Consider the following 15,951-nt stretch of genomic DNA (forward strand, 5'->3'; position numbering starts at 1 on the left):
ATGTGATATAATGAACAAACTGTCTGTTTATAAACACAATAAATGTCTTGTAAAACAAAGAAAATAAATATATCTTCAAAATAAATAAAATATATTTCATTATAAAATTATTATTAACAAAAATAAGCCCAATAATAAAAATAAAAAAACAATTAAAAAAAAAAATAAATTTTTTTTAACTAAACAAAACTTAATATTGAATAACATATCAACTGAAGTGAACTGTTAATCCTGAAAAATGAACAGAATTACTGTATCTAAACACAAATTAAACACAAACTAGCACAAATATAGCTCAAGTGAAAACTTAATGGAAATTCAGTTTTACACACAGTGGCCCTCATTTATCAAAAGTGCGTACACCAAATTTCCAGCGTACACCTGGCGTACACCCAAAACCACGGTGACTGATATTTATCAATATGGACGTTGGCGTATGGCACGCTCAAATCCTACGCCAGGTCAGGAGGTGGTGTACATGTACGCACGTTTTGAGTTAGTGCGGAAATGCGCAGAAAAACAATTCCTAACACCACAAAACGCACTGACAAACTAAAAGATATGAGGAGCTCTTTTCCAAAACGGGATAAACGCCATTTTTAAAAATAAATTTGTATTTTATTTCTATTAATAAACTAGTGTTGTGTCTGCAAAGATGAAATTGATGATCACCATCTCCGTAGTGAACGCGCCTATAGAGAGAGTAGCCTATTTCTTTTCGTTTATAATTGTTTTGTTTAAAGACATTTCAAGCTTTCTTTATAGATATATTTCTCATGTCTGTGAGGCATATACTGAGTTTCGGTTAATTTGTGATGAGATGCGCTCCAGTTCACGCGCAATGCAAGGGACCGCGCCCGCGCCTCCATGTCATGACTCATGATTATATTGTCTGCTATTTGCTTCTTATTTATTAAATCCAGGCAATTGGTTGATGAAAAAAATATTAAAATTAAGATACAATTTTACGAAAGATACGAAATTCACTTTAAAGAAAGGCTTTCTACAAAACAAAACTTAATTAAGTGGCCAAAATCATGTCTGAGCATGTCTCCCGATATATTGCGCATTCTATCTTAGCCTATGTTCACTTTTCATAATCAACATAGATGGGGAAAAATAACATTATTATTTTTTAACAAATATGAAACTAAATGCACTTAGTTAATGGCTACAACACATGGCCTAATAGTAGGCCTGAATATTGTTAGCATTACTTTTCAAGTTCGGCACGAATTACTATAAGCCTAAATGTGTTACTAAATGATTTGAATGTATTTTTAACATTGTTGTATTTAAGGACTGTATCTGTGTGTTATTTTATTTTTTTATTTTTTTTTAATACAGGATGACAAATAAAGCAAAAACAATATAAACAGAAGGGAGGAGAAGGAATTATGCATAAATACATCGCAGTTGTATGCTACATGGCTTAGACAGCTTTATACTTATACAACTTTGTCACAATATCCACGCATATTCTCAAATATAAATCATTGTATACCTGCATACCTAAAATTATATGTATGCACTAACCCCCCTATAAAAAATAAAAATAAATAAAAAATAAATAAATAAATAAAAAAGAATAAATAAAAGAAAGAAAGAAAGAAAGAAAGAAAGAAAGAAAAGGAAACACTGAACAACAAAGCCAAACTGGTGAGGTTAACCATTCTGCCATTACTGTTTACTTAGCTAAAGATGTCTTTACATTCTTTATATATCAACCACTTTTCCCAGTCCCTTTTAAAAGCACCTTTTTTCATCTTTAAAATATATGTAAGTTCTTCCATAACCATGATTTCTTCAATAATTCCAAACCATTGTTTACACTTCAAAGTAGTATCTTTAAGCCAGTTCCTAGTTATAGTTTTTTTGCAAGCCGCAAGAAGGATCTTACATAAGTATTGATCACTTTTAGGGACTATGCCTTTAATATTTCCCATTAGTAGAAACATAGAGGTTCTAGGTATTTTAAATCCAAACACTTCCGACAAAACTACCTGCACATCGTCCCAAAAGGACTGGATTTTCTCACAGCTCCAAAAAATGTGTGTGTGATCCGCTTCTAACTGTCCACACTGCCTCCAGCAAGCTTGTTGTCCGGAGACTTGTTTGTTTCTGATCTTAGGTGTTATAAAGAAGCGGATAAGGCACTTCCAGCAAAACTCCCTCCATATTTGTGAACTGGTAGTAGTTTGGTGTATTGACCACAAGTCATACCAATCCGTTTCTGTTATTTCAATATTTAGTTCTTTATCCCATTTCAATTTTATATATAATGTAGAGGACGGGCCGCTACACATCAACACTTCATACAAATAAGAAATTATTCTGGGTAGTGTATGCTCATGCTCATAGGCGTCCATCATCATTTTAGTAAGGGGATGGATATCATTTACTTTAACTTTCCTTTTTTTGTTGTAGTAGTCCCTTAACTGGAAGTATCTAAATAAATCCTGATTTCTTATTCCAAAGTTCTCCTTTATGTCCTGGAAACTTCTAATTTCACCCTCTGTAATTACACAGCACAATGCTGTTATTCCCCTATCCCTCCACTGTTGAAATATTGGGTCATCCCTTCCTGACTTAAATTCCTCATCCTGAGTAATCCACCTAAGTATTCCAATTTCTTTCTCCAATTTGAATTGTTTAACAATAGAATGCCATACCTTCAATGAGAATGTTGTTATTGGGTCCAGTTTGTCTTTAATATAACCATGGATTTTACTCTCCCCTATAAGTGACTGAACTTGAAGATCTTGTATATGTGTTTCTATGTTTTTCCACTTGGCTATGTAACTAGAGGTACACCAATATAAGATGGGACGCAACGTCTCAGGTTACGTATGTAACCCTGGTTCCCTGAGAGGGAACGAGACGCTGCGTTGAGACGCGGTGGGAACGCTCTGCGTGATTGCGTCGTGAAGCACGTGTATAATCAGTCCAATGGAAGAGCGAGACGTCATAGGCGGTGACGTCATAGACCAGGAAGCTATAAAGCACACCAGAAAACAGACCGCGACAGCTTCTGAAAAAGCCTGAAGCAAGTCGATCAGGGCATACAGGAAGTATGGCGGGAGAACGCAGCGTCTCGTTCCCTCTCAGGGAACCAGGGTTACATACGTAACCTGAGACGTTCCCTTTCAAGGGAACTCGAGCTGCGTTGAGACGCGGTGGGAACCCCATACCCACTACGCCATAAGACAAATGCCCGTTCTGTGTGAAGTCCTTGCGCACACTAGAAGCAAGCAACCTAGCCCCGGGAGTGGAGAGGTGAAGGTCATAAAATCTGACAAATGTATGAGGTGAGGACCAGCCTGCCGCATTACAAATATCCTGAAGGGAAACACCCGAAATTAGAGCCTAGAGGCAGCCATACTCCTAGTAGAATGGGCCTGAACAGCCACAGGTGAACGCTGTCCGGCCGCTTCATAAGCAAGTGAGATAGCCTCAACTACCCACTTGCTCATTATCTGTTTAGATGCAGGGCAACCTATCTTAGGTTACCCAAAGCAGACAAATAATTGTTCTGATAAACGCCACTGAGCAGCTCTGTGGACCTAAGCATCCAAAGCCCGGACAGGGCATAACACATTTAAGATTTTCCTGATCTGGGGTATTAAAGGTGGAGGACAGAAGGCCTGGAGCACAAATGACCGCACATTTAGTAGGGACCTAGAAATACAACCCGATCTGGGGTGAAGAAATACTACCACCAACCAGGTGCAAATCCAAGTACGTGCAGGCCTCAGCCTCATGTACCACGGAGAAGACGAAATTAGGGATCTCTCCTCAGAGATAGCCCAGCAAAGAAACATTCATTACAGAAATCAAGTACTGTACCAAAAAGGGCAGAAACGAGATTCAGAAGGCGTTCTCTGCACCAGGCAGAGAACAGCATATTAGTCTTCTCGTGGAGGGAGCTCTAGACTGGAGTATGGTCTCCACGACCTCGGTCGAGAAACCTGAATCTATGAGCTGGGCCCCCTCAGAGGCCGAGCCCACAGTATCCACAACTCCAGAGCTCCCAGGAGCAAAGATATCGGGAAAAGCGTATAGGTGTAGTGGCAACCACACCTATTACTTTACATCCAGTCCAAGCGGAGCTGGATGCGTGAGGGAGAAACACAAGGGCAATGCATTGTACAAGCGATGCGAAAGGTCGACTTGTAGTTTGACCGAAGTTCTCCCTAAGAAGCTCCACCACCTCGGGGTGAAGTCTCCATTCCCCGGGCCACAGCCCCTGCCTCAACAGGATATCTGCTCTGATATACGAGACCATCAGTGTGTTGTCCGGACCCTTCGCCGACCAACCACTCATGATTGCCCCCGACTTGTGAGGGAAACATCCGTCGATAGCATTATGCGTTGACAAGAAGCCCCCAACACTGGGCCTGGGCGAGGAACCAAGGTTCTTCCACATGACCGAGGCACGAAGGCATAGCCGCGTGACCTTGATCATGCGAAAACGGATTTCCCCTCGGAGAAAACCCCTTGGTCCCGAGCCACCACTGCAGGGGTCTCATGTACAGAAGGCCAAAAGTAACTACGTTGGACGCAACTGCCATGAGCCCCAGCCAAAGACCGTTCACCGAGCGGCCACTCATGACCGCCCCCCCATCCTGTGAGGGAAGCATCCGTCGATAGCGTGACGCGTCGACAAGAAGCACCCAGCACTGGGCCCTGGGCGAGGAACCAAGGTTTCTTCCACATGACCGAGGCACGAAGGCATAGCCGCGTGACCTTGATCATGCGAAAAACGGATTTCCCCTCGGAGAAAACCCCTTGGTCCCGAGCCACCACTGCAGGGGTCTCATGTACAGAAGGCCAAAAGTAACTACGTTAGACGCAACTACCATGAGCCCCAACAGTCTCAGAGACTGTTTGCAGTGAGTGACTGACCTAGTTTTACATTCTTTACGGCTGTGAGAATCGCAGAAATACGTGCAGGAGACAGACGTGCTTGCATTGTTGTCGAATCCCATAATACACCTAGAAAGTGGTCCTCAAGCTGGGAGGAGTACACTCTTTTTGGTGTTGAGCCGCAACCCCAACCTCCTTATGTGGGACAGAACGACATCTCGATGTTGAACTGCCAAAAGCTCGGACTGAGCTAAAAATCAACCAATCGTCGATATAATTTAATACGCGAATGCCCTGGAATCTCAGAGGAGCCAGAGCTGCATCTACGCATATTGTAAAAGGTGTGGGGTGATAACCTAGGCCGAATGGAAGAACCCGATACTGGTATGCTTCGCCCCTGAAAGCAAACCTCAGGAACCTCCTGTGATGAGGATGGATAGATAAGTAAGCGTCCTTTAACTCTATTGTGACAAACCAGTCCTCGGACTGAATCTGTGACACAATCATATTTAGCGTAAGCATAATATGCTGTTTAATTGACGCAGGTCTAGAGTAGGACGCAACCCCTCATCCTCTTTCGGAACAATGAAGTAATGGCAGTAAAACCCTGACTGTCTGCCGGGAGGAGGAACCCCTTCTACAGCTCCTTTTGCAGAAGTGTCAGTACTTCCTGCTCCATAACCAAAGCCTGCTCGGGGTCCACCACAGTGGGGAGGACCCCTAGAAATCTGGGCGGACAAGAACCGAATTCTGAACCCTTTTCTATAGTGTGCAGGACCCACCGAGAAATATGTGGCAGTAGTTTCCACGCTGCCAGAAATTCTACTAGGGGAACCAGTCTCTCAAGACTGGCCTCTGGATTTGGTTGAACAGTCAGTACGGTGCCCTGAAGCGGCGAACCGGCAGGGAACGACCGAACTGACCGTTCTACGACCCTCCTCGGAGGATCGTATGGGGACGCTGACACCTCGGTGCCCTGAACGGCGAACCGGCAGGGAACAACCGAACTGGCAGCGCTGCGACCCTCCTCAGAGAGTCGCACCCCAGAGGGCGCCGAGGAGAAACGATTTCTCAAAACCGTCCCTGCCCCGGAGGAGCCCTCAGAAGCTTTATTAGAGATGACAGTCCTCAGATCTTGCCTCCCTTTAAATAACTTAGTTCCAATGACCCTCCTCGGAGGATCATTGGAAAAAGCAGGCACCTCGGCACCCTGAAACGGCGAACCGGCAGGGAAACCGAACTGACTGCTCTACGACCCCCCTCGGAGGATCGTTTGGGGACACTGACACCTTGGTGTCCTGAACGGCGAACCGGCAGGAAAACCGAACTGGCAGCGCTGCGACCCTCCTCAGAGAGTCGCACCCCAGAGGGCGCCGAGGAGAAACGATTTTCTCAAAAACCATCCCTACCCCGGAGGGGACCACCCTTTAGAAGCCTGATAGCCTCGGCATCAGGGCTTCCTATTGTCCAAGCTTTTTTAGAGATAAAATAGTCCTCAGATCTTGCATATCTCTAACTGGCTAGACTGCTACCGCCACCCAAGTCCCCTTTGATTGTGGAGGAGCCCAAATGGCGATGCTCGCTGTGCTGCGAGGAGCTTAGTAGACTGAGACTGCTCCGCCCAGCAGTCTCAGGAACATAGATTGGTGAGGAAGAAACCTCTGGAACGCCGCTGAACGGTTTATTCTTAGTTTCTTGAAAGCGGAGCATCAGAAGAACAGACATAATTTTATCTTATTTTTCTTTACTTTTAAATCAGAAAAACGTGTATATATATATATATATATATATATATATATATCAGTCCGTGGCCACCAGCAGGAAAACAACCGAACTGGCCGTGTGCGACCCTCCTCAGAGAGTCGCCACCCAGAGGACGCAGAGGAGAAACGATTTCTCGAAACCGTCCCTCCCCAGTATAGTTTATCTGTTTTTGCACGACGAAATTCTCGAATAGCGTCAGTGCTGACAACCTCACATTCATCCATGTCTTAATAATTTACCCACCAGCGTTGCCTAAAAAATTTTTTATTTAGATGGCTGGTGGGTAACGTCGGGGTTAAAAATTATGACGCCGACTCGGGAGAGAGAAAACTTGCAAGCGTCTCTTTAACCCGAGGCACTGTCATACCATGATACTTAATACCCATAGCATTACTATAGTTAGACGTAGGGCATTAAACACATAAAATAGAAACCGACTTATTCCACGATCTTGACACCTCAGTGTGGTGTGGAGATAGGGAAAAACGGCAGTCCCCGACGAGGAGGCTGAGATACAGAGTTTTTCTGTTTTTAGATTTATTTCATCTAATAAACTCCTTATTTTCACTCTCATAAAGTTCAGCTGGCCAGAAAATATTTAACTAGCAACAACACTAGATAAACCTCCTTTTAAAGCTCCTCTTTATTCAACAGAGTTATGAGCTGACTTATTTATTCATTTATTGAAAACTCAAACATCTGCCTTTTCTTAATATCTTTATTTGTTTTGTTCTCTTTTTCTAAACAAAACACTAACGATACCAATTCCTCGGAACTGGAAATCGCCAGCACTGGATCTGGCAGGTGAAAGCTGAGATAGGGCAGAGCCCGTCCCAACCCCCGCTGTCAGATCCGTTTGCGAACCCCAAAATGCGAGTCGCCGCCGTGCATCGGCAACAGCGGGACCCGCGCGGGGAGCGCGAACCGAACCGTCCTCCTCGAAGAACGCCCGGCGGGAGCGGAGCGTCCTCACGGACAGTTTCTCGCAATGCTCACAGTCAGCCCCCTCGAGAACTGACTGTGGCATGCTCCACTCCCAAATAGTAACAAAAAGCTGATGTGTGTGTCCCCACCCGTGATATAACGTGGGCAGGGAACAACACAAAAGCTGCTTGCTCTCTTTTGCCATAATATATATATATTGCAACTTGACAGACAACAATAAATATGACAAGGACAGAATACACAGATCGCTTGCTGAAGGCAACAGAAGCTGTCGCGGTCTGTTTTCTGGTGTGCTTTATAGCTTCCTGGTCTATGACGTCACCGCCTATGACGTCTCGCTCTTCCATTGGACTGATTATACACGTGCTTCACGACGCAATCACGCAGAGCGTTCCCACCGCGTCTCAACGCAGCTCGAGTTCCCTTGAAAGGGAACTGTGCTGCACAGTAATCATTTTTAAGACTTGGAAGAGCCATGCCACCTTTCTCTCTAGGTAATTGGAGTGTTGAATAGCGCACTCTGGGTCTTTTACCCCCCCATATATACCTGGATATTATTTTGTCCCATTCAAAGAATTGCTTTGGTGGGATTTCCACTGGGAGGGATTGAAACAAATACAGCAGGCGTGGTAAGACATTCATTTTTATTCCTTTTATCCTATCACTGAAGCTCATGGGATATGTGGACCACCTCTCAATGTCACTCTTTATATTATTAGTAATTAGATCGTAGTTGGCCCTATACAATTTTGTTAAGTCTTTAGTCATATTTATACCTAGGTATTTTATACATTTTGCGTCCCAATTAATGTCATAGTTTTGTTTGAGTTGCGTGTTTGGTTTACAATTAAGCATAAGAATTTGGGTTTTGTTACATTTAATTTGTATCCAGCATATTCATTAAATTGCTCTAATACTTGCATAAGGTTTATGAAATGTTTTTTGGGTTCAGTTAAATAGATCATAACATCGTCTGCAAAAAGACAAATTTTATGTTCCATGCCGTTAATTTCGACCCCTGGAATCAACAAGTGCTGTCTGATTAATTGAGCCAGTGGCTCTATATAGATGGCAAATAGAGAGGGACTAAGACAGCAACCCTGTCTAGTTCCTCTTTCCAGGAGGAATCTATCTGATAGAGACCCGTTTACTCTTACTCTAGCTGTTGGGTTCTGATATAATGACTTGATACACTGGATAGATTTGTCATTAAAACCCAACTTTTCTAATGCTAAGTAAAGAAATTCCCAGTTGACCCTGTCGAAGGCCTTCTCGGCATCAAGACTGATTAGGCCTATAGGTAATTTATTTCGATGAGCCTTATCTATTATATGGAGAGTTCTTCGTATATTGTCGTATGTTTGTCGACCTTTAACAAAACCTGTTTGGTCTTCGTCTATTAAGTCTGGTAAGAACAATTGTATTCTGGATGCCAAGATAGAGCTAAATATTTTATAGTCTGTATTAAGAAGTGATATGGGTCTATTCAATTCAATTCAATTCAAATTTATTTGTATAGCGCTTTTCACAATACACATTGTCTCAAAGCAGCTTTACAGAAATTGCATTTCGGAAATTGCATTTCGGAATTTGCATTTCGGAAATTGCATTTCGGAAATGTACATAGAAAAATACAAAAAATATTGTCTATAGTTTTGACAATATTCCCTGTCTTTTTTCTCCTTGGGGATAACAGAAATGATAGCCTCTTTCCACGATGGAGGGGTTTTCCCTTCTTTTATGACCCAATTGAACGTGTCCCTTAGTAATGGCATCAGTTCTTTGTTGTAAGTTCTATACCACTCTGAAGGGAAACCATCGCTCCCTGGTGATTTGCCTGATTTGAATTTGCCCATGACCTGTTGTAGTTCCTCCGTGGTTATTTCTGCGGTTAGACTTTTATTTTGTACTTCACCAATAGAGGGCATATCTAATGTATTAAGGAATTCTTGTGTTTTGGTTCCATTCATACCAGAGGTCTGTTTGTATAATTCTTCATAGTACTTCTTAAATATATTTCTAATATCTGTCGGTTCGCATTTAATTTGATTCGTTTTGGGGTCTCGTATTTTGGAGATTAAATTATCAGTTTGTTGCTTCCGCATTCGTCTTGCCAATAATTTAAGTGCTCTCGGTCCTGATTCATAGTAAGTTTGTTTCACGAATCTAGCCTTTTTCTCCACTTCTGACTGCAACAAGCTGTTAACTTCCTTTCTCAATTCTCCCATTTGAGCCAACACCTCTTTATTTGATTTATGCTTATGTTTTAACTCCAATTGTTTTAATTCTGAAATAAGTTTCTCATAATGAGCTATCCTTTCTTTTTTAAGAGTGCTTGTAATAGCTATTAATTTTCCTCGAATCACTGCTTTTAATGCATCCCATAGTATAGAGGGGTCCACCTCTCCATTGTTATTTTCCTCCAAATATCTTTTTATTTCTATTCGGATTTGCTCAATTACTAATTTATTATTTAATATTCCTAGATTTAATCTCCACAACGTGTTCCTTCTTTCCTCTCCCAGAGAGATCTTCATATAAATAGCATTATGGTCTGATACGTCAGCTACCCCAATACTACAATTCTGTATCCTGTGTCTGTTTTCTTCTTGTAATAGAAAGTAATCTATTCTAGAATACACAGAATGCGTGGCAGAGTAGTGACTATAATCCTTCTCTAATGGGTGTAATTCCCTCCAGACATCAATTAGGCCCAATTCTGTACATATGTGATTCATGAATTTTGTTACATGTTTTTTGTTTCTTTTATGGCTTGTAGTATCCAGGTCATGATTAAGCACTATGTTTAGGTCCCCTCCACATATACCAACCCCCTCCATCTCCTCCGCCACAATATCAAAAAGTACTTTGAAATATTGTTTATTGCTTTCCGGTGGGGCATAAACATTTATCAAAGTTACCATGGTATTATTAATTGTTCCTTTAACAATAACATATCTCCCTTCTTTATCCTTTACTTCTTTGTGACAATCAAAGTTAACACCTTTTGGAATTAAGATAATGACCCCTCTCTTACGATGGTTTGGACATGAACTATAAAATATATTTTTAAAACCCATTTTTTTCAGTTTTTCATGTTCCTCATTCGATAAATGTGTTCCTTGGAGAAAATAAATATGTTTCTTTTCCTTTTTCAATTTGGCTATAACTTTAGCTCTTTTGACTGGGTTCCCTAGTCCATTAACATTCAAAGACATTATCTCAATGTCTCTCTCCTGCATTCAACTATCTCTATAACAATCACTGTATAATGATAACCCCACTGGCAAACATTTGAACAAATACAAACTACTAAACAACTTTTACATAAACCAAAACATTAGATTAACTGAAAAGATATCAACTGACCTCCAGATGGGTATGTTTACCCATAACTTAGGGTTTTGAGTCACTGTCTCCATAGAGAGGGAAAGCCTCGGCTGAACTGAGGGCCCCCTTCTAGATATGAGATGCAGTCTGTAAGATGTTTTTGCACCCATACTAGATATATTTTCTTCATTGTCCATGTCTCCCCTAAGTCAATGCATGTTCACAAACGCCTCTCACTGTATTATTGAATTGTTCTAAATTACGGTCATCGCGCAACATTATTTCCCATTAACCCCTTATGTATTAGTCCCTTGTTCACGTCGTCATATAGAGGGTTTCTTACTAATTCACCGTGTTTGTTCGCCGAAAATCCTCCAGCCGTTTCCGTGCTCTTCTGCTTGTCTCCGCTCTCCGTTCTCTGCCGACCCGTTGCCATGCTAAACTTTTCCGTGCCTCGAGTCGTTCCAGTAACGTTATTGGCCCGGCTGCATCTTCGGAATCCGTCACTTTATATCCTCTATCACGCAAGTCTTTCTCCACTTCTCCCGCTTCATTGTATGTTTTTACTCCATTATCCCAATGAACTCTCATCTTTGTAAATGGAGTCTGAAATCGAATCCCCTCTTCTTTCAAGATTTTCTTGGCTTTAACATACGACTTGCGTTGCTGCACCACAGCCGAGGGGTAATCATGGTCGAAGAAAATCCTCCGCTCTCCAAGTGTGATTATTTTCTTTTCCCATGCTCTTCTCAGGACTTTCTCCTTCGTATTATACTGTAGGAAATTCACCACGATGGCCCTCGGTGGTTGATCTGTTTTAGGTTTCGGCGCCAGAGCCCTGTGCGCGCACTGAATTTGACAGTCGTTTTCAATGTCAAGTTTACTCCGGATAATTTCTTCGACGAACTGAGTAACAGACCCTTTCTCGGCCTCTTCTGGCACTCCGAAAATCCGCAGGTTATTTCTTCTGGACCGCGACTCGAGGTCCGTACATTTTTCCATCATCTTTTTGTGTTCTTGTATGAAGTCGTGTAGTAGACCATCAGTCTCGGTGCTCCAGCACTCCATTTCTTCAACCCGCGACAAGGTGGCCTCAGCTTTTGCATTTTGTTCCTTTATTTCTTCTGTTGTTGCCACGATTTTTTTATTTATGTCCTCTTTAAACTCATCTAGCTCGCGTTTCATCTGGGTTTTGAGTTCATCTTTAAATGACCCAAGCTCCGCTTTCAGCTCGCTGCGAAATTCCTGTATCTGCTTACTAATAGCATTTAAGCCCGCGCGCAGAGCGTCTGAAGTTTCTCGGTCGCCATTTTCTCCTTTTTCTTGCATGCTGTCTGTCTCTGTTCGTTTGGGGTCTTTACCTTGCTTTTCGAGGTTTCTTTTAGCTTTAGATTTGTTGCCTCCGCTCATCTCTCAGCACACGAAGATTCTCAACAAATATATATCGAGTTTAGCGGAGTTTTTAAACTGACTTAAGGGAGCTCACAGCTTAACCTGCCATCGTGCTTCACTGCCCAACCGGAAGTATCTGTGTGTTATTTTTAAATTATCTGTTTTATGTGGTGGACAATATTGGAACGTGACATTGGAAATATTTATTTTATTTTTACTATTTAATTTATTTTAGTATTTATTTTGTTTGGCTTTTATTTATTTCATGCAGTTGCACTTATTTAATTTATATTAATTTATAGTATGAGTCCCTGATTATATGTTGCATGTTCTCTTGTTGTTGTTTTTTTAGACAAAAAAATTATGGATTTATAGCGTTTTGAAAAAAAAAATACAATTAACTTTGAATTTATCATCAACAATATTGTTGTTTGATTTAATAATAATTTTTCATGATGGTGATGGTCTCGATCTCCAGAGAAGTGTCTCCTCTTTGCCGTCTTCCGTGTGTCCATGACGTAAATGAGGGTGTGGGGGAAGCGGATACTTGAATATATAGGGGCGTGTTATTCTAATGACGATCATTTTCAGACGCGGCATTTATCAAGGGCAGGTATTGCGTACACCTGGATTTCAAAGGTACGCACAGCTTCATAAATCAGGTGGTGAGAGGAGTGTAAGCATAATCTTACGCCAACATATACGTCCGTTTCTACGCAAGAATGATAAATGAGGGCCAGTGACATCATGCAAGGCCAAAGGTTGGAGCTTGCAAAATTCCCTCCATCATACATTTTTTTAAAACTTCATAGGAAGAGTGCAGCGAGAGGCGGAGTACAAGAACACAGGTATTTGCTTCTGGGAAGATCCTGTCGCCCTCATGAAGGAACTGAATTTGTGGACGGTGTGGAAATCCCATTGGAGGCACTGTTGAGGCTCCAGATGTAAACTCCAGTACTTTCTCTAGGGTGACTGGACTGCATTCTCCTTCTGCAACAAGAAAGTGTTGAGAAACAGTAATTTGGACCCCTTAAAACGCGTTCATTTTATTTTTAGGCCATGTCGCCCAGCCCTAATCTTTTGTAGGTATACTTGGAGCAATTTGGAAGTTGCATACTGACATCAAGGACTTTTTGTGGTAAATATTAGGGCTGGGTATTGTTAGGAATTTCATAATTCGATTCGATTTCGATTCTTGAGGCTTCGATTCGATTCGACATTGATTTATTAGCTTCAATATCGATTCAAAAATTAGAAAATACACAAGTAATTAAGGCTACCTGAGTATATTTTTACATAATCTGTGCAGTATTACCAATGTTTAAGAACAAATTAACTCCAGCATGTTTCATAGGATTTGATGAATCGATATTGAATTGAGAAACAAATAATTGCAATACATTGATGAATCGATATTTTTACCCAGCCCTAGTAAATATCAACCACAAAAGCCTCAGTCAAGCACTATTTTGGTAAACTATTACAACAACATGAACAAGTTTAAGGGAGCTACCAATGTTCACACAACCAGACTTCAACTATGGCATTATTAGCATTTATTTTTCTGCCAACCAGGACAACAAAATGACCACTAATAGTTGTGCTACATAACTTGTACAATTACTAGTATACCTTCAATATCAATTAACCAGTCACGCCAAAAGCATACTGTCATGTTTTCACGGTCTCTCCTGTTGCTGCCCTGCACAGAGAAGTCTACGTCAAATAAAGTGCTTAGGTCCTTCGCCTGTAGTGGAATCTCCTCACTGACAAACATGTTGTAGAACACTGCCGGATTCTTCCTCAGCTCCTCTAGTAAACCAAGGGGTTTTAACCCCTCAGCAAACCTATAAAAACATGTGACAATGTGTGAATCGTCCTGTCCAATGACGGTTTCATTTTTTGGACAAATAAGACAGGTGAGGCACTTACTGGTCCAAGGCAGTCGCCAATCTTCCATTGACGAAGAAGTCTGCAGCTGACTGGACAAGGGAGTCCTTCTCCTCCAGACTGGACACATGTCTCAAGGCACCTATGATGCTGAGACTATCTGCTGCCTCTGCAATTACACTGTTCGCCTCTCAGACTGTTGCTGCTTCCTGTATCTAAAAGGAAAGAAAGAAAGAAAGAAAGACAAAGATAGTGAGTGAGTCAGGGAGCGAGTGCAAAATTGGCTTGTAAGGATACCTTCCCTATATAAATTAGATGTTTAATCAATATAGCGCTCGTGTTTATGAGGATGCTCGTGGATATCCTCACAGCTGTGGTTCGTCCGCAGCCACAAGGCAGAAGGCTGAGTGACGCAGGTAACCTGCTTTTATACAGCACTTCCACTTGCATCTGAACACGTTTGAAGCGACTCATAAATAGAAAGTTAATAGAAAATAGGGCTGTCACAGTACTGTACATTCAAAGTATAACGCCTTTCACCTGCTTACTTTTATTAACTGTTCCCTGAAAGCATGGTCACCAACTTCATCCACCGTGGCCGGGGGTGTTGGTATCCCACAGATTTGATGGAAAAGTCTTCCAGAAAAGAAGTGTGGACCAACTCCTCCATGGACTACACACACAGCAATCATTTTTGCCACCCACGTGTAAAGTTTAGTCTGCAAAGCTAAAATTAAAAACGTAACAGTAAGGTATTAAGAAGCATTACATTAAGAAGCATTACAGCAGAGCAATATTTTAAAGCTATGATTAATATTAGTGCTACTACAAATAATAACTTTATTGCACCTTTCAAAACATGTAAAAAGTTGTTTCAGTACATTAAAAGACAAAGAATCATGGAAGAATCCCAACCAAGAATTAACAAATCAAGGCAAAATTATTAAACAAATAAAAGACGATAGACAGACAATAACACAGGATGACACCTGCCAACATATAAAAACCAAACAGAATAAACAATAAATCAGACTGGAGAAATAAGGAGGCAAGCATTTTTAAACGGGTTATACATTTCTAGAAAAAATCTGCCAGTTGAATGACGACAGTCCTAAGAATTTGGGCTTCCCTACCTTGAGTATCAAGAGACAACTGCCGGTCTTTCTCATGTCCCTCAAAGATATTTGACTGGTGGACAGCCCTCATCAACAGCCTTAGGTATTCTCTTGTCGGGCCGCCTTCGTCAACTGCCCCTTCACCATTGTTATCTTCATCCACAAACACAACATCCAATTTTGCTTCAGGGTTGAAGAACCTACGCTTGAACGCCCGCAGGCTACACAGTAAAACATTATCCCTGCACACATTTATTTGGTTGCTTGTTTGACAGAAGCTTCCATCAACTTTGCTGACCATTTTTTTCAATATGGTCAAGTCAAGTCAAGTCAAATATATTTATATAGCGCTTTTCACAATACAGATTGTATCAAAGCTGCTTCACAGTATCAATCAAAACAACTTAATGTTTGTTTATTACTGGAAAAAAGACATCCAAGTTTGGTAGAGCTGATCAATGGTATGATTGGTTAATTAATTTGAATATGGTCTGTAGATCAATCCTGCAACCAAAGAAGTTCATGCATTTTATTTTAACCACCTGATTAAATGTAACAGGATAAAGAAATAGAAAAATCTACATGCACAGAAAAAAAAAAGGCAAGTTAATGAGAAAAACATACTCATCCACAGGTCCTCCGAGGTGAT

General features: G+C 41.3%; 1 long non-coding RNA gene across 1 annotated transcript; it reads right to left on the reverse strand.

Moving 5' to 3' along the window:
• Positions 1-14,363: 14,363 nt before the first annotated feature.
• On the reverse strand, positions 14,364-15,406 carry LOC143752268 (uncharacterized). The gene is made up of 3 exons (XR_013207361.1): positions 15,321-15,406; positions 14,736-14,914; positions 14,364-14,402 (listed from the first exon to the last, which is right to left on the reverse strand). It is a non-coding gene; the product is annotated as an uncharacterized LOC143752268 (long non-coding RNA).
• Positions 15,407-15,951: the final 545 nt, after the last annotated feature.

This window comes from Siphateles boraxobius, unplaced genomic scaffold (assembly GCF_051911475.1).
Source record: "Siphateles boraxobius isolate OS27281-9 unplaced genomic scaffold, OSU_SipBor_1 102, whole genome shotgun sequence".
NCBI classification, from domain to species: Eukaryota; Metazoa; Chordata; class Actinopteri; order Cypriniformes; family Leuciscidae; genus Siphateles; species Siphateles boraxobius.